This window comes from Anomaloglossus baeobatrachus, chromosome 4 (genome assembly GCF_048569485.1).
Source record: "Anomaloglossus baeobatrachus isolate aAnoBae1 chromosome 4, aAnoBae1.hap1, whole genome shotgun sequence".
Taxonomy (NCBI): domain Eukaryota; kingdom Metazoa; phylum Chordata; class Amphibia; order Anura; family Aromobatidae; genus Anomaloglossus; species Anomaloglossus baeobatrachus.
In genome coordinates, this window is record NC_134356.1 from 327,558,571 (window position 1) to 327,581,378 (window position 22,808).

The following is a 22,808-nucleotide window of genomic DNA, read 5'->3' on the forward strand; positions in this document are numbered from 1 at the left end:
TAAACATAAGTGGCATCCACAAAGTGTCAGCTATACTAATTTTGTGTCCCACTGGAGACAAGCAAGTTTCAGCACCTCTGCATTCAACCCTCATGCACATTTTGCTACACTATTTTTATAGCAAACAGTGCTGAAAATTAGTGGCATCCACAAAGTGTCTGCTATGCTAATTTTGTGTCCCACTGGTGCCAAGCAAGTCCCAGCGTCTCTGCATTCAACCCTCATGCACATTTTCTACGCTATTCTTATAGCAAACAGTGCTGAAAACTAGTGGCATCCACAAAGTGTCTGCTATACTAATTTTATGTCCCACTTCTGCCAAGCAAGTCCCAGCACCTCTGCATTCAACCCTCATGCACATTTTGCTACGCTATTCTTATAGCAAACAGTGCTGAAAATTAGTGGCATCCACAAAGTGTCTGCTATACTAATTTTGTGTCCCACTTTTGCCAAGCAAGTCCCAGCACCTCTGCATTCAACCCTCATTCACATTTTGCTACGCTATTTTTGTAGCAAACAGTGCTGAAAATTAGTGGCATCCACAAAGTGTCTGCTATACTAATTTTGTGTCCCACTGGTGCCAAACAAGTCCCAGCACCTCTGCATTCAACCCTCATGCACATTTTGCTTCGCTATTTTTATAGCAAACAGTGCTGAAAACTAGTGGCATCCACAAAGTGTCTGCTATACTAATTTTGTGTCCCACGTTTGCCAAGCAAGTCCCAGCACCTCTGCATTCAACCCTCATGCACATTTTGCTACGCTATTCTTATAGCAAACAGTGCTGAAAATTAATGGCATCCACAGAGTGCCTGCTATACTAATTTTGTTTCCCACTGGTGCCAAGAAAGTCCCACCACCTTTGCATTCAACCCTCATGCACATTTTCTACGCTATTCTTATAGCATACAGTGCTAAACAGAAGTGGCATCCAAAATGTTTCTGCTATACTAATTTTGTGTCCCACTTGTGCCAAGCAAGTCCCAGCACCTCTGCATTCAACCCTCATGCACATTTTGCTATGCTATTTTTATAGCAAACAGTGCTGAAAACTAGTGGCATCCACAAAGTGTCTGCTATACTAATTTTGTGTCCCACGTTTGCCAAGCAAGTCCCAGCACCTCTGCATTCAACCCTCATGCACATTTTGCTATGCTATTTTTATAGCAAACAGTGCTGAAAACTAGTGGCATCCACAAAGTGTCTGCTATACTAATTTTGTGTCCCACTTGTGCCAAGCAAGTCCCAGCACCTCTGCATTCAACCCTCATGCACATTTTGCTACGCTATTCTTATAGCAAACAGTGCTGAAAATTAGTGGCATCCATAAAGTGTCTGCTATACTAATTTTGTGTCCCACTGGTGCCAAGAAAGTCCAACAAACCTCTGCATTCAACCCTCATGCACATTTTGCTATGCTATTTTTATAGCAAACAGTGCTGAAAACTAGTGGCATTCACAAAATGTCTGCTATACTAATTTTGTGTCCCACTGGTGCCAAGCAAGTCCCAGCCCCTCTGCATTCAACCCTCATGCACATTTTGCTACGCTATTCTTATAGCATACAGTGCTAAACATAAGTGGCATCCACAAAGTGTCTGCTATACTAATTTTGTGTCCCACTTGTGCCAAGCAAGTCCCAGCACCTCTGCATTCAACCCTCATGCACATTTTGCTACGCTATTTTTATAGCAAACATTGTTTAAAATTAGTGGCATCCACAAAGTGTCTGCTATACTATTTTTGTGTCCTACTGGAGCCAAGCAAGTCCCAGCACCTCTGCATTCAACCCTCATGCACATTTTGCTACGCTATTTTTATAGCAAACAGTGCTGAAAATTAGTGGCATCCACAAAGTGTCTGCTATACTAATTTTGTTTCCCACTGGTGCCAAGCAAGACCCACCACCTCTGCATTCTACCCTCATGCACATTTTCTATGCTATTCTTATAGCAAACAGTGCTGAAAACCAGTGGCATCCACAAAGTGTCTGCTATACCAATTTTGTGTCCCACTTGTGCCAAGCAAGTCCCAGCACCTCTGCATTCAACCCTCATGCACATTTTGCTGTGCTATTCTTATAGCAAACAGTGCTGAAAATTATTGTCATTCACAAAATGTCTGCTATACTAATTTTGTGTCCCACTGGTGCCAAGCAAGTCCCAGCACCTCTGCATTAAACCCTCATGCACACTTTCTACGCTATTCTTATAGCATACAGTGCTAAACATAAGTGGCATCCACAAAGTGTCTGCTATACTAATTTTGTGTCCCACTGGTGCCAAGCAAGTCCCACCATCTCTGCATTCAACCCTCATGCACATTTCGCTATGCTATTTTTCTAGCAAACAGTGCTGAAAAATAGTGGCAGTTACAAAGTGTCTGCTCTAATAATTTTGTGTCTCTTTTGTGCCAAGCAAGTCCCAGCACCTCTGCATTCAACCCTCATGCACATTTTGCTACGCTATTCTTATAGCAAACAGTGCTGAAAATTAGTGGCATCCAGAAAGTGTCTGCTATACTAATTTTGTGTCCCACTGGTGCCAAGAAAGTCCTACCACCTCTGCATTCAACCCTCATGCACATTTTCTACGCTATTCTTATAGCAAACAGTGCTAAACATAACTGGCATCCAAAAAGTGTCTGCTATACTAATTTTGTGTCCCACTTGTGCCAAGCAAGTCCCAGCCCCTCTGCATTCAACCCTCATGCACATTTTGCTACGCTATTTTTACAGCAAACAGTGCTGAAGATTAGTGGCATCCACAAAGTGTCTGCTATACTAATTTTGTGTCCCACTGGTGCCAAGCAAGTCCAAGCACCTCTGCATTCACCCCGCATTCACATTTTTCTACGCTATTCTTATAGCAAACAGTGCTGCCAGTTTTAGGGCCACAGTTGCATTGTCAGGGATAGTCAGTGTTGGTTCTTCAGCTGTCAATAAAGCTAGACCACCTTTGCAATCTACACCACATCTCAATTTTTACTACCACTTTTTAAGTGGCTAATCTTGTCGCTAACAAAATAAGTGGCAAAAGGACAGATGCTGGTGGAAAGGGGAACAGGTGTGTTGGAAAAGGAAAAAAAGGTTGTGTCTGTGTGGAAGGTGGCAAAACTACATTAACATCTGCTGAAGATAAGCCATCTTCCAGCAAAAGTAAGATGTCTACTAGTTTTCGTGGACAATCTGATGTGCTCCTTTTTCACGGCCCGAACAACTGTAAGAAAAGTAGATGATGCACAAAAAAGAACATGCTTGAAAGGATCTCAAGTGCTCCAACAAGTGCCCTCTCCTCCAGCCCAACTACCACATAAAAAAAACAGTCCTCTGAGTTGTCATCCCAATCACACTTGCTTTCTCACAGCTCTAAAGGCTCCACCCGCCCTGCACAGTGTGGTGTAACAGAGATGACTGAGTCTGCAGAGCTTTTCAGTCACACTATTGCCTTGGAATCAGAGGTCTGCTCCCAAGCTACAGTGAGTACAGACCAGAAAATGGTCTGCAGTGATGCCCAGAAGCTTTGTGAGTCAGATTCAGGCACTGATGACCAAGTTTCTGAGCATAATGTAAGTCCTCGTTCCCAAACTGTAACACCTGTTGGTGGAGACAAAGAGGAACATACTGATGACGATGAGACGCAAATACCAGATTGGGATGACAACCTAAATATTCGGTCAGGGCAGGAAGAGGCTAGGTCTGAAGGCGAGGGGAGTGCAAACACAACTCTTGATGATGAAGTTCTATATCCCACTTACTGGCAACCAACAGTCAGGCACATGAGGAGGTCAACAGAGGCGGTGGAAGAGGATGCAACTGACGACGAAGTTACTTTGCACCTTCCTGGACAGAGGAGGAGTACTGATAGCACATCTACAACTGCATCCTCAGCCACCACTCTGTCTCTAAGCACAAGTTGGGGTGGCTCTGCAGGCAGCATTTCCTCTAAGCCTTGCCTAGCCTGGTCCTTTTTTGACCTTGCAAAGGATCTCCCAAATCATGTGATCTGTAAAATTTGTCGGGAATCTATAAGTAGAGGCAAAAAGCTGACCAGTTTGACAACTTCTTCCATGAATCGTCACATGAATACCAAGCATAATTCCCAGTGGGAAGCTCACTGTGCTGCAATGCGGCCTAGAGTAGCGGGCCAACCACCGCCTGCCCCTTCCAGTGAATCCGCGCGCTCTTCATCTTCTATGACTGTGGGGACAGCTGTCACACCTGGTTTTCCACGCACACCTTCCACCACTGTAACCGCAACAGGCAGTTTGCTTGGTGGGTGGTCAGTTGGTTTGGAAGGGGAAACAAGTGCGGGTGTACAGCTCTCTCAGACATTGATAGCACCAATGTTGGATGAAGGCAACATCATGTCTACGCTTGCACTTTCCTCACAAACCTGCATTTTTCCAGGGACACAGTACTCACCACCATCTACACACAGCAGCCAGATCTCTGGCCCTCAGATGTGGACAAATAAAGGACATTTCCTCCAACCCATGACAACGCTTACTTTATCCCTCTGTAAGCTCTTGGCTACCAAAATGCTGCCTTTTTGCCTGGTGGACACACAGGATTTTCGAGACCTTATGTCCGTCGCTGTGCCCCAGTACCAGATGCCCAGTCTCTCTCTAAGAAAAGTGTGCCTGCGCTACACCAGTATGTCACACACAACATCACTGCTTCCTTGAGAAACTCTGTGTGTGAACGGGTGCATTTCACTACCGATACTTGGACCAGTAAGCATGGACAGGGGCGTTACATGTCACTGACTGGGCACTGGGTAACTATGGTGATAGATGGAGAAGGGTCTGCTGCACAAGTCTTGCCGTCCCCACGACTTGTGCGTCAATCCTCTGTATGTATAAGTTCCTCCAACGCTTCTGCCTCCTTAACCTCGTCTGTGTCCTCCACCTCCGCCCCAAGCCTGCCTGGTCAGGCCACCAGCGTTGTAACTGCGCAAAAGGAATCACGCACACCTCCTTACTATGCTGGCAGCAGAGAGCAATGGCATCAGGCGGTCTTTAGCTTGAAATGTCTTGGAAATAAGAGTCACACAGCGGCTGAATTGTGGGCAGCTCTACTGTCCGAGTTTCATAAATGGTTGTCTCCACTCAACCTTCAGCCAGGTAAGGCCGTGTGCGACAATGCTGCAAACCTGGGTGCGGCCCTTCGCCTGGGCAATGTGACACACGTGCCTTGTATGGCTCACGTGTTGAACCTTGTTGTCCAGCAATTTTTAACACAATATCCCGGGCTAGATGGCCTTCTGCACAGGGCACGAAAACCGTCTTCTCACTTCCGCCGTTCAACCGCCGCAGCTGAGCGACCCTCCAGAAGTCTTTCGGCCTGCCGGTTAATCGCCTGAAATGCGATGTGCCGACACGCTGGATTTCGACTCTCGACATGTTACAGCTGCTGTGGCAGCACCGCCGAGCACTGGTGCAATATGTCATGACATATAGCTTTGGGCCAACGAGATGCAGAGGTGGGGCAGATCACCCTGAGGGAGTTGTCTCAGATCAAGGACATATGCACCCTTCTGCACAGTTTCGACATGGCGACGAATATGTTTAGCGCTGACAATGCCATTATCAGCATGACAATTCCAGTCATTTTCATGCTGGAGCACACGCTATACACTATTCGGAGTCAGGGGGTGGGACAACAGGAAGGGGATGAACTACAGGAGGATTCATATGCGCAAAGGATAACAACATCACCAAGGTCCAGACGTTCATCATCACCAAGGCAGCACGCATGGGACATTGGGGTAGAGGGATTAACAAGGATGCATGATAGCAGGCAAAATGTTGAGGAAGGTGCAGGAGAACATGAAGAAATGGAGGGCGAACTGTCCATGGACATGGAAGACTCAGCAGATGAGGGAGACCTTGGTCACATTTCCGTTGAAAGAGGTTTGGGGGAGATGTCAGAGGAAGAAAGAACGGTTAGCTTTCTATGCCACAAAAACAGCAAGGACTTGGTCCGCATGGATGCTCAAGACACATGAGCGCCTTCTTGCTGCACTACCTACAACATGACTCTCGTATTGTCAAAATTAGAAGTTATGATGACTACTGGGTTGCCACACTATTAGATCCCCGGTACAAGTCCAAATTTTGTGAAATAATTCCATCCATAGAAAGGGACGCACATATGCAGGCGTATCAGCAGAAGCTGTTACTCAATTTTAGCTTGGCTTTTCCACCAAACACCAGAGGTGCAGGGAGTGAATCTCCCAGTTGTAACTTGACAAACATGGGACGGTCTCATCATCAACAGTCTAACCGTACCAGCAGCACCGTATCTGTTGCTGGTAACAACAATTTTATTGAATCGTTTCATAATTTTTTTAGACCATCCTTTGCAAGGCCAACAGAGACAAGACGTCTAACACATAGTCAACGGCTGCAGAGGATGATACAGGAGTATCTCCAAATGAACATCGATGCCATGACTTTGCAAATGGAGTCTTGCTCATTGTCTCTGAACGTGTCTTCAGTAGAGATGAGCGAACCGGTCGCGGTTCGGCTCGAGTTTGGTTTGCCAAACGGGCGTCTCGTTCGAGTTAGGTTCGGCGAACGTTCGACGAACCGAACTCGAACCGCATAGGAAACAATGGCAGGCAATCACAAACACATAAAAACACCTAGAAAACACCCTCAAAGGTGTCCAAAAGGTGACACACAACTCACAACACAACACAAACACATGGGAAAGTGACAAGGACATATACTCATGCGAAAACAAAAGAGCTGGACAAGGAAAAAGAGGAGGAGACACAGATATAGGCATGGCACGCCCTTCTAAAATCATGTAAAACACCGCAAGGTGACTCCAAGCGGAGTCTCCCTTTTTTCCAAAAATTGGGCCACACAGACACCCACCTCTTCAGTGGCAGCACTTGTGCCCCAGTTGTACACTTCACAGCTAGATTTGCATCAAGCACATTCAAAAATACGCCATACTTTACCGTCCCCAGGATGACACCGGGGTAGGTAGCAAAGTCTTTGCTGAACAATGACTTGTTCATCTTGGCTCCTTTTAAAAAACAAAGCAAGCAAGGGTTACTCCAAGAGGAGTCTCCCTTTTTTCCAACAATTGGGCCCCACACACACCCACCCCTTCAGTGGCAGCACTTGTGCCCCAGTTGTACACTTCACAGCTAGATTTGCATCAAGCACATTCAAAAATACGGCATACTTAACCGTCCCCAGGATGACCCCGGGGTAGGTAGCAAAGTCTTTCCTGATCCCAGCTCTGTGCATCTTGGATCGTTTTTAAAAACAATGTAAGCAAGGGTTACTCCAAGCGGAGTCTCCCTTTTTTCCAAAAATTGGGCCACACAGATACTCACCCCTTCAGTGGCAGCACTTGTGCCCTAGTTGCAAACAGGATGTTTTGATTTGCATCAAGTACATTCCAAATCCACAAGCATTTACTCTCCCCAGGATGACACAGGGGTAGTAAATTCCTTGTGGATCCATGACTTGTTTATTTTGATGAACGTTAGTCTGTCCACATTGTCACTGGACAGACACGTGCGCTTATCTGTCAGCACACACCCAGCAGCACTGAAGACATGTTCAGAGACAACGCTGGCAGCTGGACACGACAAAATCTCCAAGGCGTAAGTGGAGATCTCTGGCCATTTTTCAAGATTTGAAGCCCAAAATGAGCAAGGCTTCATTTGCAAAGTCATGGCATCGATGTTAATTTGGAGATACTCCTGTATCATCCTCTCCAGCCGTTGACTATGTGTCAGACTTGTTGTCTCTGGTGGCCTTACAAAGGAGGGTCTAAAAAAATTATGAAAAGATTCAATAAAATTGTTGTTACCAGGAACAGATACGGTGCTACTGGTACGGGTAGACTGTTAAAGATGACGAGACCGTCCCATGTTTGTCAAGTTACAACTGGGAGATTCACTCCCCGCACCTGCACGGTTGTTTGGTGGAAAAGCCGAGCTAAGATCGAGTAACAGCTTCTGCTGATACTCATGCATACGTGCGTCCCTTTCTATGGCTGGAATTATGTCACAAAATTTGGACTTGTACCGGGGATCTAATAGTGTGGCAAGCCAGTAGTCATCATCACTTCTAATTTTGACAATACGAGGGTCATGTTGGAGGTAATGCAGCAAGAAGGCACTCATGTGTCTTGCGCAGCCATGCGGACCAAGTCCACGCTGTGTTTGTGGCATAGAAATGCTAACCGTTCTTTCTTCCTCTGACATCTCCCCCCAACCTCTTGCAACTGAAATTTGACCAAGGTCTCCCTCATCCGCTGAGTCTTTCATGTCCATGGACAGTTCGTCCTCCATTTCTTCATGTTCTCCTGCACCTTCCTCCACATTTTGCCTGCTACCATGTGCCCTTGTTGATCCCTGTCCCCCATGGTCCCATGCCTGCCGCGTTGGTGATGATGAACGTCTGGACCTTGGTGATGTTGTTGTGTCTTGCGCATATGAATCCTCCTGTAGTTCCTCCCCTACCTGTTGTCCCACCCCCTGACTCCGAATAGTGTTTAGCGTGTGTTCCAGCATGCAAATGACTGGAATTGTCATTCTGATAATGGCATTGTCAGCGCTAAACATATTTACCGCCATGTCGAAACTGTGCAGAAGGGTGCATAGGTCCTTGATCTGAGACAACTCCATCAGGGTGATCTGTCCCACCTCTGCATCTCGTTGGCCCAGGCTATACGTCATGACGTATTGCAACAGGGCTCGGCGGTGCTGCCACAGTTGCTGTAACATGTAGAGAGTCGAGTTCCAGCGTGTCGGCACATCGCATTTCAGGCAATGAACCGGCAGGCCGAAAGACTTCTGGAGCGATGCAAGTCGCTCAGCTGCGGCGGTTGAACGGCGAAAGTGAGCAGACAGATTTCGTGCCCTGGTCAGAAGGCCATCTAGGCCGGGATAGTGTGTTAAAAATTGCTGGACAACAAGGTTCAACACGTGAGCCATACAAGGCACGTGTGTCACCTTGCCCAGGAGAAGGGCCGCACCCAGGTTTGCAGCATTGTCGCACACGGCCTTACCAGGCTGCAGGTTGAGTGGAGACAACCATTTATTAAACTCAGTCAACAGAGCTGCCCACAACTCAGCCGCAGTGTGACTCCTATTTCCAAGACATGTCAAGCTAAAGACCGCCTGATGCCGTTGCGCTCTGCTGCTAGCATAGTAATGAGGGGTGCATGATTCCTTCTGCGCAGTGAGAACGCTGGTGGCCTGACCAGGCAGGCTTGGGGCGGAGGTGGAGGACCCAGATGAGGTGGAGGAGGCAGAAGCAGTGGCGGAACTTGGACAGACAGAGGATTGACACACAAGTCGTGGGGACGGCAAGACTTGTGCAGCAGACCCTTCACCATCTATCACCATAGTTACCCAGTGCCCAGTCAGCGACATGTAACATCCCTGTCCATGCTTACTGGTCCAAGTATCGGTGGTGAAATGCACCAATTCACGCACAGAGTTTCTCAAGGAAGCGGTGATGTTGTGTGCGACATGCTGGTGTAGCGTGGGCACACCTTTCTTAGAGAAGTAGTGGCGACTGGGCATCTGGTACTGGGGCACAGCGACAGACATAAGGTCTCTAAAATCCTGTGTGTCCACCAGGCGGAAAGGCAGCATTTTGGTAGCCAAGAGCTTACAGAGGGATAAAGTCAACCTCTTAGCTTTGTCATGGGTCGCAGGAAATGGCCTTTTATTTGTCCACATCTGAGGGACAGAGATCTGGCTGCTGTGTGTAAAAGGTGTTGAGTAGGGTGTCCCTGGAAAAATGCAGGTTTGTGAGGAAAGCCCAGGTGTAGACATGATATTGCCTTCATCCAACGTTGGTGCTATCGATGTCTGAGAGAGCTGTACACACGCACTTGTTTCCCCTTCCAAACCAACTGACGACCTACCAAGCAAACTGCCTGTTGCGGTTACAGTGGTGGAAGTTGTGCGTGGAAAACCAGGTGTGACAGCTGTCCCCAAAGTCCTAGAAGATGAAGAGCGCGCGGATGCACTGGAAGGGGCAGGCGGTGGATGGTTCGCTCCGCTAGGCCGCATTGCATCACGGTGAGCTTCCCACTGGGACATATGATATTTATTCATGTGACGATTTATGGAAGAAGTTGTCAAACTGCTGAGGTTTTGCCCTCTACTAACAGAATCACGACAAATTTTACAGATCACATAATTTGGGCGATCTTTTGCTATGTCAAAAAAGGACCAGGCTAGGCAAGGCTTAGAGGGCATGCGACCTGCTGATCCACCCCGACTAGTGCTCCGAGGCACAGTGGTGGCTGAGGATGCAGTTGTAGATGTGCTATCAGTACTCCGACTCTGTCCAGGAAGGCGCAAGGTAACTTCGTCGTCAGTTGCATCCTCCTCCACCGTCTCTGTTGACCTCCTCGAGGGCCTGACTGTGGGTTGACAGTAGGTGGGATCTAGAACTTCCTCATCAATTGTTGTGTTTGAACTCCCCTCACCTTCAGACCGAGCCTCTTCTTGCCCTGACCGAATATTTAAGTTGTCATCCCAATCTGGTATCTGCGTCTCATCGTCATCAGTATGTTCCTCATTGTCTATAACAACAGGTGTTACAGTTTGTGAAAAAGGGTCACCATTATGCTCAGAAACTTGGTTCTGACGGCCTGAATCAGAGTCACAAAGGTTCTGGGCATCACTGCAGACCATTTCCTTGTCTGTACTCACTGTAGCATGGGAGCAGACCTCTGATTCCCAGGCTATGGTGTGACTGAACAGCTCTGCAGACTCAGCCATCTCAGTTCCACCATACTGTGCAGGGCGGATGGAGACTTCAGAGCTGGGAGAAAGCAAGTTTGATTCGGATGACAACTCAGAGGACTGGTGTTTTTTGGATGCGGTAGTTGAGGTGGCGGAGAGGGCACTTGTTGGACCACTTGAGATCCATTCAAGCATTTTCCTTTTTTGGCCATCATCTACCTTTGTTCCAGTTGTTCGTGTCCGTAAAAAAGGGAACACATCGGATTGTCCACGGTAAGTAGTAGACATCTTACTTTTGCTGGAAGATGGTCTATCTTCAGCAAATGTTAATGGAGCTTTGCCACCTTCCCCACGGACAAACCCTTTTTTTCCTTTTCCAACACGCCTCTTTCCCTTTCCACCAGCATCTGTCATTTTGCCACTCATTTTGATTGCAACAAGATTGTGCACTTAAAATGTGGTAGTAGAAATTGAGAGGTGGTGTAGATTGCAGCGGTGGTCTATCTTTATTAACAGCAGAATAAACAACAATAACTATCCCTGACAATGCAACTACGGCCCTTAAACTGGCAGCATAGTTTGCTAGTATAATGTCTTAGTAACAATGAGTTTGAGTGTGCAATGCAGAGGTGCTGCACATAGGTTTGCACCAGTGGGACACTAATGGAAGTCCAACAGCCACTTTTAGGATGCCACTAAGTTTCCTCAGTGTTTGCTAGTATAATGGCTTAGTAACAATGAGTTTGAGTGTGCAATGCAGAGGTGCTGCACATAGGTTTGCACCAGTGGGACACTAATGGAAGTCCAACAGCCACTTTTAGGATGCCACTAAGTTTACTCAGTGTTTGCTAGTTTAATGGCTTAGTAATAATGAGTTTGAGTGTGCAATGCAGAGGTGCTGCACATAGATTTGCACCAGTGGGACACTAATGGAAGTCCAACAGCACTTTTAGGATGCCACTAAGTTTACTCAGTGTTTGCTAGTATAATGGCTTAGTAACAATGAGCTTGAGTGTGCAATGCAGAGGTGCTGCACATAGATTTGCACCAGTGGGACACTAATGGAAGTCCAACAGCCACTTTTAGGATGCCACTAAGTTTACTCAGTGTTTGCTAGTATAATGGCTTAGTAACAATGAGTTTGAGTGTGCAATGCAGAGGTGCTGCACATAGATTTGCACCAGTGGGACACTAATGGAAGTCCAACAGCCACTTTTAGGATGCCACTAAGTTTACTCAGTGTTTGCTAGTATAATGGCTTAGTAACAATGAGTTTGAGTGTGCAATGCAGAGGTGCTGCACATAGGTTTGCACCAGTGGGACACTAATGGTAGTCCAACAGCCACTTTTGGGATGCCACTAAGTTTACTCAGTGTTTGCTAGTATAATGGCTTAGTAACAATGAGTTTGAGTGTGCAATGCAGTGGTGCTGCAAATAGCTTTGCACTAGTGGGACACTAATGGAAGTCCAACAGCCACTTTTGGGATGCCACTAAGTTTCCTCAGTGTTTGCTAGTATAATGGCTTAGTAACAATGAGTTTGAGTGTGCAAAGGGCAGGAGGGTACAGTGGCAGGGTTGTGGGTCTGGGTAGAGGAAAGGAAGCCTCCCTTTCTATCCCTCCTAATGGGGAAATGCAGCGAGGAAATCCCTGACCTTAGCTACACAGATGCTGTCATCTTGTGTAGCTGTTAAAATCTTTTTTCACGGACCTGACTGTCACCTATGGCTCTGACCCTGCCGGTATTAGCCCTTACAAGGACTAATAGAAACTTCTATCCCTATTCTGTATAGCGCTGTGTATAGAGCGTACACAGCAGTATCGGAGACAGGAGCTACGCCAGCGGTGACTGACACCAAGACGCAGAAGGCAGATAATGGCGTGCTGGAGGAAAATGTCCGTTTTTATAATGCATGGACATGTGACATGGACATCCTATCACACATGCCTTTGCTTCTCTGGCTAAAAGTTCACTTAGCTGTGTGTGTGTCTGGGATTGGCTGACATGCTGGCCCGCCCCACTACACGCGAGCGCTTAGGGAAGGAAGACAGGGCAAAAAAAAAAAAAATGGCGATCGCCATTATCCAAACAGCAGTGATCTGAATGCGCTGTTCCCGCACACTATACGCTAAAATTTCATAATAGTGTGAGTCACAGAGTGACTTACACTATTACAGCGGAAAGCCAGCTAGTAATTAGCTTTTCTTTTTGCTGCTAGAACCGTTCTCGAACGTATCTAGAACTATCGAGCTTTAGCAAAAAGCTCGAGTTCTAGTTCGATCTAGAACAGCCCCCAAAATCACTCGAGCCGCAAACTGGAGAACCTCGAACCGCGAACCGTGCTCAACTCTAGTCTTCAGTGCTGCTCGGTGTGTCCTGACAGATAAGCGCACGCGTCTGTCCAGTGACAATGTGGACAGACTAACGTTCATCAAGATGAACAAGTCATGGATCCGCAAGGACTTTACTACCCCTGTGTCATCCTGGGGAGAATAAAGGCTTGTGGATTTGGAATGTGCTTGATGCAAATGTACCTGTCAAGTTTGCAACTGGAGCATAAGTGCTGCCACTGAAGGGGTGTTTGTGTGGCCCAATTTTTGTAAAAAAGGGAGACTCTGCTTGGAGCCCCCTGCTGTGTTTTTAAAAACGAGCCAAGATGAACAAGTCATGGTTCAGCAAGGACTTTGCTACCTACCCCGGAGTCATCCTGGGGACAGTTAAGGCTGGCGTATTTTTGAATGTGCTTGATACAAATCAACACATCCAGTTTGCAACTGGGGCACAAGTGATGCCACTGAACTGGTGTGTGTGGCCCTATTTTTGGAAAAAAGGGTGACTCTGCTTGGAGTCCACTTGCTGTGTTTTTAAAAATGACCCAAGATGACCAAGTCATGGTTCAGCAAGGACTTTGCTACCTACCCCAGTGTCATCCTGGGGACAGTTAAGGCTGGCGTATTTTGGAATGTGCTTGATGCAAATCTACCTGTGAAGTGTACAACAGGGGCACAAGTGCTGCCACTGAAGGGGTGTCTGTGTGACCCAATTTTTGGAATAAAAAGGGAGACTCTGCTTGGAGTCCCCCTGCTGTATTTTTAAAAACGAGCCAAGATGAACAAGTCATGGTTCAGCAAGGACTTTGCTACCTACCCCGGAGTCATCCTGGGGACAGTTAAAGCTGGTGTATTTTTGAATGTGCTTGATACAAATCAACACATCCAGTTTGCAACTGGGGCACAAGTGATGCCACTGAACTGGTGTGTGTGGCCCTATTTTTGGAAAAAAGGGTGACTCTGCTTGGAGTCCCCCTGCTGTGTTTTTAAAAACGAGCCAAGATAAACAAGTCATGGTTCAGCAAGGACTTTGCTACCTACCCTGGTGTCATCCTGGGGACAGCTAAGGCTGGCGTATTTTGGAATGTGCTTGATGCAAATCAACACATCCAGTTTGCAACTAGGGCACAAGTGATGCCACTGAAGTGGTGTGTGTGGCCCAATTTTTGGAAAAAAGGGAGACTCTGCTTGGAGTCTCCTTGCTGTGTTTTACATAACTTTAGAAGGGCATGCCATGCCTATATCTGTGTCTCCTCCTCTTTTTCCTCATCCAGCTGTTTAGTTTTTGCATGGGTATTTGTTCTTGTCACTTTCCCATGTGTTTGTGTTGTCTTGTGAGTTGTTTGTCACCTTTTGGACACTTTTGAGGGTGTTTTCCAGGTGTTTTAGGTGTTTGTGATTGCCTTTCATTGTTTTCAATGGGGTTCGAAAGGTTCGTCGAACGGCTCGTCTAACGGGACACAGTTCGACGAACCGAACTCAAACTCTAGGGGGGTGGCTCATTTCTACACGTGACCAGTCTGTAGCCGATGAGGTAATACAACATTCACATGTAATTGGTCACATGGTTATGACGTCATGGCAGGTCCTTTTAGCCAGAGGTGCTTACCGGGAGGAACAACAATGATCGGACGGACGCGGAAGCAGAAACGCTGGGAGGCAGAGTCTGCAGGACGCGTCGCGTGACTTGTAAGTATGATCATAATGTTTTTTTAATGACATGCTTTTTTTTAACAGCCCCTGAACCCGAACTGTTACACAAACTGTAACACAAATGTCCCAGAAAGCTCGTGTTTGGATTTGAGCACCATGTGTTTGGTACGGACCCTGAACTTTACAGTTCGGGTTCGCCCATTCCTAGTTGTCTGTCATCATTTCATAGGCCCAAACACCGTTGCATGAATGTGTAGGCCGGAAGATGTTGAGGAAGTTTTATATTTTATGGCTAACCAGTTCCTTTGCATTGTCTTCCAGCTGGTCCACAGCTGAAAGAGCAGAGTTGACACTTGAGGTCCATGGTCATCTTTTTTCTACCTCACCCTGTTCAAAAACAAGCAACCAGTGTGAGCCACAAATCATGCAGCACTCACTTTTGCTTTTTGATGACTCTGTTGGCTAGGATCCCATCACCCATTTACTTAGCCTTGCCCTAGAGGTGGACGAGACCAAGTGCATTGACACCGAAAAACTTATTGTGTTCATGAATGAGTCTGTGAGAGGGCAAGAGCAAATGAACAGTAGAGAGAACACATATCAGAGAGCACATCTCAGAGGATAATGAAACACAGATGCCAATTACTGCGACTTTCCACAGTGGAGAGACTGGGAAAAAGGGAAGGGGGAGCAGTGGGTGGCACATGATGCGATGGCCCTAGCACAACAGCCTCACTAAAAAACTACGGCAAGTGTCTAGGGCTGCAGAGCGGCGCTGGAAGAAAATGCACTCCCAGGAAGACTTCACCACATTAAAAACCACTATTCTTACATTTCGCTTGGCCCTCACCTCCGCTAAACAGGATTACTTCAGAAACCTCATATCCTCTTTAACACACAACACCAAACAGCTATTTACTACTTTTAATTCCCTCCTTCGCCCACCACTGCCCCCTCCAATCTCCCTCATCTCCGCAGAAGAATTTGCTACACATTTCAAAGAAAAGATCGACCAAACCAGACAAGTCTTTTCTGCTCAACCACCACAACCCCCTCATATAACAGAACAATGACCCTCCCCCCATAAACTTCCTCCCCACCATCACCGAAGGAGAACTTGCGCATCTTTTCTCAAAAGCGCACCTCACAACCTGCGCACTTGACCCCATCCCATCCCACCTCCTCCCCACCCTCACCACTATGCTTATTCCAGCCTTAACCCATCTCTTCAACCTATCTTTACCAACTGGTACCTTCCCTTCTGCCTTTAAACATGCAACAGTCACACCCATCCTAAAGAAACCTTCCCTTGACCCAACCTCTGCTGCCAGCTATCGCCCCATATCGCTACTCCCATTCGCCTCAAAACTCCTGAAACAGCATGTCCATGCCAACCTACAGTCTGGCTTCCATCCACATCATTCCACTGAAACTGCCCTGACTAAAATCACAAATGACTTACTGCCAAAGCTAACAACCACTTCTCTATACTCCTACTTCTAGACCTGTCCTCAGGCTTTGACACTGTCGACCACTCCCTGCTACTACGGATCCTCTCTTCCCTTGGTGTCAGAGACCTCGCCCTCTCTTGGATCTCTTCATACCTCTCCAACCGCACTTTTAGGCGGGCTTTGCACACTAAGACATCGCAGGCCGATGCTGCGATGCCGAGTGCGATAGTGCCCGCCCCCGTCGCAGCAGCGATATGTGGTGATAGCAGGCGTAGCGAAAGTTATCGCTACGCCAGCTTCACACACACACTCACCTGCCGTGCGACGTCCCTGTGGCCGGCGACCCGCCTCCTTGTTAAGGGGGCGGGTCATGCGGCGTCACTGCGACGTCACACGGCAGGCGGCCAATCAGAGCGGAGGGGTGGAGATGAGCAGGATGTAAACATCCTGCCCACCTCCTTCCTTCCGCATATCCTACGGAAGCCGCAGTGAGGCCGGTAGGAGACGTTCCTCGCTCCTGCGACTTCACACACAGCGATGTGTGCTGCCGCAGGAGCGAGGAACAACATCGGACCATTGCGTCAGCGTAATTATGGATTACGCCGACGCTGTACCGATGATACGATTACGACGCTTTTGCGCTCGTTAATCGTATCATCCAGCCTTTACACACTGCGATGTCGCATGCGATGCCGGAAGTGCGTCATTTTCAATTTGACCCCACCGACATCGCACCTGCGATGTCGCAGTGTGCAAAGTGCCCCTTAGTGTCTCCCACTCCCACACAACCTCTTCATCCCGCCATCTCTCTGTTGGCGTCCCTCAAGGCTCTGTCCTGGGACCCTTACTCTTTTCCACCTATATATTTGGCCTGGGACAACTCATAAAGTCCCACGGCTTCCAATACCACCTATATGCCGATGACACTCAGATCTACCTCTCTGGTCCAGATGTCACTTCTCTGCTGTCCAGAATCCCAGAGTGTCTATCAGCTATATCTTCTTTCTTTTCCTCTCGCTTCCTAAAGCTCAATGTGGCCAAAACTGAACTGATCATCTTTCCTCCATCTCACCTACACCCTCTACCTGATCTACCTATTACAATAAATAACATCACGCTCTCCCCAGCACACAAAGTTCAGAGCCTCGGAGTGACCTTTAACTCTGCCTTGTCCTTCATACCACACATCCAATCTCTGACCACCTCCTGCCGTCTTCAACTCAAAAATATTTCCAGAATCCGCCCTTTCCTCAATTCCCAATCTGCAAAAATGCTAGTGCATGCCCTCCTAATCTCCCGCCTCGACTACTGCAACATCCTCCTCTGTGGTCTCCCTGCTTACACGCTCGCCCCTCTCCAGTCCATCCTTAATTCTGCTGCCCGAATGATCCACCTCTCTCCTCAATACCACCCTGCTTCTCCTCTCTGCAAATCCCTCCATTGGCTCCCAATCTTCCACCGTATCAAATTCAAATTACTAACACTGACCTACAAAGCCATCCATAATCTATCTCCTCCGTATATCTCTGAACTAATTTCTCACTACTCTCCAAAACGCAATCTCCGATCCTCCCAAGATCTCCTTCTCTCCTTCTCTCTCATTCGCTCCTCACGCAACTTACTCAAAGACTTCTCCCGCGCATCCCCAGTATCCTGGAACTCGCTGCCTCAACATGTCAGACTATCTACTACACTTGCAAACTTCAAACAGAACTTGAAAACTCACCTGTTCAGAAATGCCTATAACCTTCAATGACCTCACTGCTTCACCACCACCACCACACCTGCCACCCCACCACCGTGCGGAGCTGCTGCCCCACCACCATATGGAGCTGCTGCCCCACCACTATGCGGAGCTTATGCTACACCACCATGCGGAGCTGCCACCCAACCTACACCCCACCTACTGTCTCCTCCCCAAAATCCTATAGAATGTAAGCCCGCAAGGCCAGGGCCCTCTTCCCTCTGTATTAGTCTGTCTATTGTAACTTATATATGTATTCTGTATGTAACCCCCTTCTCATGTACAGCACCATGGAATCAATGGTGCTCTATAAATAAATAATAATAATAATGATGAGGCGCTAAACCTAGTGATGAGGGAGTGTAATAGTTACTATTTGCTACTGGCACTTCAGTATTCGGTTTGCTCGTTTCATGGCGAGTTTTTGTGTACTCGCTTTGTATTATTCGTATGTTCCGCCCAGCAGTTTTGGCACCTAATTTGCAGCCACTAAACATGCTGGGCTTCTTAATCAATCACAGTAACGCTGCAGCCATCTTGGTTGTGGCATTACTGTGATTGGCTGGACGCGCAGCGTTATAAGGTCTAAAAAAGCCCTTCCGCCGCCTTTTGAGCACATTAAATTGCCAGCATCTCTCTCCAAGCGCTTCATACTCACCAATCACCGGCGTGGCGCGGCTATCACAATGCTCCCATGGCCTCTCATTCTTCTTCCCTACCAGCTCATTAGGCTCATACATATTCACTGCTTCTCCCAACCACCGGCATCTGTCAATGGTTGCAGTCAGAGCCGCCCCCACGTTCAGAGACAGCTGTCTGACTGCAAACAATCACAGACACCGGTGGGCGGGTCTATATCGTACAGCAAAATAAATAAATAATTTAAAAAAAACTGCATGCGGTTCCCCCAATTTTGGTACTTAACCGAGATAAAGCCCCACAGCTGGGGGCTGGTATTCTCAGACTTTGGAGCCCTATGTTGTTAAGCTCTCCCCAGAGCCTAAAAATATCAACCAGCATCTGCATCCATTAGATGCCACAGTCCCGACACTTTACCCATTTCTTCCCGATTGCCCTGGTGCAGTCGCATTCGGGGTAATGGGAAGTTAATGGCAGCCCATAGCAGCCACTAAGTCCTAGATTAGTGATGGTAGGTGTCTATGAGACACCCCCTCATCACTAATCTGTAAGTGAAAGTAAATAAACATAAAAACCCCAAAAATCCTTGATTTGAAAAAAAATACAAAAGCACCCTCTATCACTACTTTATTAACCCTCAACACACCCCTTAAGGTCCAACATAATCCACACGAGGTCCCATGATGCTTTCAGCACTGCTACATCTAACACTCACAGTGAGCGCCATAGAACAAGACTAGTCGCTGTGAGGTTCTGGCTGCAACTGAAGCGAGCTGTGCAATCTGTGGGCATGTTACTCAGAATGAAGGCTGGTGACCTCATGACTAGTGATGAGCGAGCATGCTTGTTACTACTCGGTACTCGCACGAGTATCACTGTACTCGGGCTACTCGGCGGGGACCGAGTAATCTCGCGATACTCGTGCTGTACTCGTGGTCTTCATCCCTGCATGTTGGCGCTCTTTTGAGAGCCAGCCCTCATGCTGGGATTGGCTGGCAGACCACTGCAATGCCACAGCCCTGTTAGTTGTGGAATTGCAGTGATTGGCCGGCCCGCACAGCGTGACCGAGCCTTTATACCAGCCGGCGCGCTGTGCTCTGCTCACAGCCATCCAGACAGTCAGTGCAGGGAGAGGGTCGCTGCTTCAGGGAAAGGTTTGCGGCCCTTTATAGTTAGTTCCGGAGCAGGGCTGCAAACAGTGTGACCAGAAGTCCTTCTCAGGACATACAATAAGTTGTATACAGGCAGGCAGGGTATAGCCAGGTCGGAGTACAGTAGCAGAGTCCTTCTCAGGACTATTGTTGCTCTATACAGGCAGGGTATAGCCAGGTCGGAATACAGGCTAGTGACCAGAAGAGTACACGTTTTGCACAAACTAGTATATAACGCACAAGTCTAGTGAATAATACACGTCAGTCAGCAGTGTCTAATAGTGTCAAACTTCTCAGTAACTGTCGCTCCTAAAAACCTGTTAGGTTCTTAGTGCGTCCGTGCTTGCATTTAAAAACCGCACGTGTGTGCCTGTCGGTGGCAGCATACAGGTGCACTTGTGTGCGTTTTGCACAAACTAGTATATAACGCAGAAGTCTAGTGAATAATACACGTCAGTCAGCAGTGTCTGATAGTGTCAAACTTCTCAGTAATTGTCGCTCCTAAAAACCTGTTAGGTTATTAGTGCGTCCGTGCTTGCATTTAAAAACCGCACGTGTGTGCCTGTCAGTGGCAGCGTACAGGTGCACTTGTGTGCGTTTTGCACAAACTATTATATAACGCACAAGTCTAGTGAATAATACACGTCAGTCAGCAGTGTCTGATAGTGTCAGACTTCTCAGTAATTGTCGCTCCTAAAAACCTGTTAGGTTCTTAGTGCGTCCGTGCTTGCATTTAAAAACCGCACATGTGTGCCTGTCGGTGGCAGCGTACAGGTGCACTTGTGTGCGTTTTTCACAAACTATTATATAACACACAAGTCTAGTGAATAATACACGTCAGTCAGCAGTGTCTGATAGTGTCAGACTTCTCAGTAATTGTCGCTCCTAAAAACCTGTTAGGTTCTTAGTGTGTCCGTGCTTGCATTTAAAAACCGCACATGTGTGCCTGTCGGTGGCAGCGTACAGGTGCACTTGTGTGCGTTTTTACCAAACTATTATATAACGCACAAGTGTAGTGTATAATACACGTCAGTCAGCAGTGGCTGATAGTGTCAGACTTCTCAGTAATTGTCGCTCCTAAAAACCAGTTAGGTTCTTAGTGCGTCCGTGCTTGCATTTAAAAACCGCACGTGTGTGCCTATCGGTGGCAGCGTACAGGTGCACTTGTGTGCGTTTTTACCAAACTATTATATAACGCACAAGTGTAGTGTATAATACACGTCAGTCAGCAGTGGCTGATAGTGTCAGAGTTCTCATTAATTTTTGCTCCTAAAAACCTGTTAGGTTCTAAGTGCGTCCGTGCTTGCATTTAAAAACCGCACGTGTGTGCCTGTCGGTGGCAGCGTACAGGTGCACTTGTGTGCGTTTTTACCAAACTATTATATAACGCACAAGTGTAGTGTATAATACACGTCAGTCAGCAGTGGCTGATAGTGTCAGAGTTCTCATTAATTTTTGCTCCTAAAAACCTGTTAGGTTCTTAGTGCGTCCGTGCTTGCATTTAAAAACTGCACGTGTGTGCCTGTCGGTGGCAGCGTACAGGTGCACTTGTGTGCGTTTTTACCAAACTATTATATAACGCACAAGTGTAGTGTATAATACACGTCAGTCAGCAGTGGCTGATAGTGTCAGAGTTTTCATTAATTTTTGCTCCTAAAAACCTGTTAGGTTCTTAGTGCGTTCGTGCTTGCATTTAAAAACCGCACATGTGTGCCTGTCGGTGGCAGCGTACAGGTGCACATGTGTGCGTTTTGCACAAACTAGTATATAACGCACAAGTCTAGTGAATACACGTCAGCACAGCATTGCAAAATGCGCAAGGGCGTTGGCAAGGAACAAGGAAGTGGACGTGATGGTGGTGCAGGCAGAGGCCGAGGTCGTGGGCAAGCTCTAATTTCGCCACAACAAAGGGCCACATCTAGTCGCTCGCACGTCCTGTCCCAAATTCTTGGGGACCGCAGCAGTACACCGCTCTTGAACCAAGACCAGTGTCAACAGGTTGTTAGTTGGATAGCGGATAATGCTTCCAGTCAGATTGGCACCACCACAAACACTCTGTCTTCCACACGGTCAATTGTCAGTAGCCGTGATACTGCACCGCACATTTCAGAACCTGATCCTCCTTCCTACCACAAGGCTGAGTACACGTCCTCGGACATTAATGATCCCACACTTGGACACTCGGAAGAGCTGTTCACGTTTCAATTCGCACATTCTGGCCTCTCGCCAGCTCATATTGAAGTGGGTCATGAGGAGATCGTATGTACAGATGCCCAAATATTTGAGCAGCCACGTTCTCACGAAGTTGGCAACGTGTCTCAATAAGGGGTGGACGATGATGAGACACAATTGTCAGGAAGTCAGGAGGAGGAGCAGGGTGCGGAAGAGGAAGACGACGTGGTGGATGATCCAGTAACTGACCCAACCTGGCAGGAGGATATGCAGAGTGAGGACAGCAGTGCACAGGGGGAGGGAGGCGTAGCATCCCAACAGGCAGTAAGAAGCAGGGTGGTGGCTCCAGGCAGAAGTCAGGCAACCGTTCCCCGGAACAACAACACAACACAAGGTGCCTGTACAAATGTTAGGTCTTCCCGAGTCTGGCAGTTTTTTAAGTTGGCTCCAGAAGATCCTAAAAAGGCCATTTGCAACACCTGCCGTGCCAGCATCAGCAGGGGTACCAAAACTAGCAGCCTGACCACCACCAGCATGATCAGGCACATGTCAGCCAAGCACCCGACTTTGTGGGAAGTACAACAGAGTCGAGGAGCAGAGCTTGCTGATGTCACTGCTACGTCTTCGCTGGTTGTGCATGCGAGCCAATCCCCTGTCCATGCTGCCTGCGAACAAGCCTCCTCCGGTCCTGCACCTGCAGTTGCCTACGCAGAAATAACACCATCATCAAGCACGTCCTTGTCCCAGCGCAGCGTTCAGTTATCCATTCAGCAAACCTTTGAACGCAGGCGCAAATACACTGCCAACACCCCACATGTCACAGTTCTAAATGCTAACATTTTGCGACTGCTTGCGCTGGAAATGTTGCCTTTTAGGCTGGTGGAGACAGAAGCATTCCGCGACCTGATGGCGGCAGCTGTCCCACGTTACT